The sequence below is a fragment of the Sinocyclocheilus rhinocerous genome, unplaced genomic scaffold (genome assembly GCF_001515625.1).
Source record: "Sinocyclocheilus rhinocerous isolate Xijiao unplaced genomic scaffold, SAMN03320098_v1.1 scaffold2953, whole genome shotgun sequence".
In the NCBI taxonomy this organism is placed as follows: domain Eukaryota; kingdom Metazoa; phylum Chordata; class Actinopteri; order Cypriniformes; family Cyprinidae; genus Sinocyclocheilus; species Sinocyclocheilus rhinocerous.
In genome coordinates, this window is record NW_015658760.1 from 37,580 (window position 1) to 40,063 (window position 2,484).

General features: G+C 33.6%; 1 long non-coding RNA gene across 1 annotated transcript in view; it reads left to right on the top strand.

Annotated features, from left to right (window-relative positions):
- The first annotated feature begins 1,460 nt into the window (after positions 1-1,460).
- Positions 1,461-2,484, top strand: part of LOC107722981 (uncharacterized) — a 38,484-nt gene continuing 37,460 nt past the window's right edge. Inside the window, exon 1 of the long non-coding RNA XR_001637876.1 lies at positions 1,461-1,604. This is a non-coding gene — a long non-coding RNA (uncharacterized LOC107722981). The remainder of the gene's footprint in view (positions 1,605-2,484) is intronic.

Here is a 2,484-nt window from a genome sequence, read left to right on the forward strand (position 1 = left end):
ACATTAATACAACGCAAGGATGTAACATTGGAAAACAAGACAAAAATACAGAGGAAGAAAATGACATTTACAGTAGTTTTCCCGTCTGTGAGCAGTGTTATTTTAATATCACTGAGAGTTTGTGTTAATATTTTGAATTGGATTTTATTTTTAAGTTTTGTTTTCACTTTAACTTTATCTAAAGTTTTAGTCGTTTTGGTTTTGGTTATTTTACTACATCAAGTTAAACTAAATGAAAATAAGAAATGTATAAACTCATGTTAATGTTGCAAAACTCAGTTATGAAACAAACTCACTTTCAGCTGTAGTTCTAGCTTACAGAGTTTCGAGTAAGAACTAGTCTAATCTATCAGCGCTTATTTGATGTTCTTTTCTCTATCTGAACTCAAATCTCACGCCGCTGCTGATTTTACTCAAGTAAAAGTAATTCAAAGATTTACTTGAGTACAATAAAGTACTAAATTTTTAATGTTCTTAAGTGTTAAAGGCAAAACAAACAAAAAAGTAAAAAGTATGACATTATGCTTTGGAATGTAGTCAAGTTTTCCAAAGAAAAACACTCTGATAAACTACAGATGCTTTTTAAATTTACTTGAGTAAAGTAAAAATACTTCACTGCTGTCTGCCTCTGCTGACAGCTATAGAGCAGATATGGACAGGCTTCCTATAACGCTTTGCTGTTTATAATGGTTGGGACCCCAAGGGGCTGATGGAGATCATGCTGGGAAAGCTGGAAGATTTGGGGAATCTTGCTCTAATGTCTGTAATGACATTATAATAACATCTGGAGGCCTGTTTTGTGTCTCACACTCGCTTTACTCTGGTTTATCTGTATGTATCGGTCTGTATTTGATGGAAAGAGGATGTTGTGTTGCCATCAGACCTAAGAAGAATGATAATACTGTGATGGTCTTCTAAAACATCCCGCTCCTACATCTGCTGAATAATCACATAGAAGTTATGATTTGTTTTAAGTCGAGAAACTACATGCAAAACCAGTGTTTTATTCCTCTCATTATTCTGAAGGCTTCTATTTTATTCACACTGATTTATACGACATTTTACTCCTAAAAACACAGTGAAAATGTGTTTGTTTTCTGTCTGTTGACAGTATTTTCTGATTTATGGAGTGATAAAAAGAGAAATCCAAAATCCCCTCTGGAAAACTCTTTATGATTCTTTATGACTCACTGGTTAAAAACAAGAATTTTTATAAAAAAAACTGGATGTTTAAGAAATTACGTTTCCTAACTTAATGGGAACCTTACAAAAACGTTATTGGAAATTGTTAGCTGGGAAAAGAATACATGTGGATTTTGTCGTCTTTTAGCAGTATGTGCTGTGTTGAAATCTGCAGACATGAACTAAAAGACTCTAAACTGCAGCTTTGATGTAGTGGAATCTGTATCATATTCAGCATTTTCTCTTCTTGATATTTGACACTGACTCGATCCCCTGCGCAGCAGTGACGCGTGTGTGTGTTTTAGCGCGCGAGATCACCGGAGAGTCCAGCATCAGAGCCAGAGCCAGAGCCAGAGACAGTCACGGTGCCGGACGAACCGCAGACCGGAGCAGAGCAGAGCGGAGCGGAGCGGGTTTATCAGGTCAGTAGCTGCTGTTTGTTATCATATATTGGGCTTTAATCGCGTTATTCCTGCGTTTAACGCGGAGGAGCGCGCGGGACCGCTGGACTGGACAAATGTGTCAGAATCGCTCATTTCTCGCTCCTCGCATGATTATGAGCTACATTATCTGAGATATGATATTTTATGAGGTAATATTCTCAAATGTGACGGTTTCAGGTGATATTTCGCTCTTATTTGCTCTCATTAATGTGAGTTCGTCTCGTTTATTAATCGGATTGAAGTGTCAGACGGGGACAGAATGGTTTGAAATGTAATATCTGACTGTAATGCTCAGTATTGTGTTGTGTTGTGTTGTGTAATGTGATGATGATGTAGTTGTGATGTTGTGTTCAGGTGACGCGAGCAGGTGCAGCGCGGGTTGGTTCTGGTGTTAGAGGATTATTTTCATTTATGGCGTACTTGTTTTGTCCACATTTAATGGGAAAACCAACAGTGATATTTCAGTTAGTGCCCGAGTTAGAGCAATGGTTTTGTTTATGAACGTTTTAACTAGTCAGTATATATAGAGAAAAAAATAGGTTTAAAATAGGGTTTATTTATGGTAAAAAAAAAAATTTAAAAAGAAGGTAAAAATAGGTTTATTTTTATGATTAATTATATGAAATAATATAAAAATCATTTTTATAATAAAATGTATTTTATAATCTTATACATTATAATAAATATAAATATATTTTAAAAATATAAATTATGTCTAATGTATTTAATAATTAATTATTTAATAACTATTTTAATAATAATCATTTAATACATTTTTATTTTATGATCTAAATTAAGATAATAAAAAAGGAATAAAAATTGAGTATAATAAAAAAATAAAACTTAATAATAATAATTA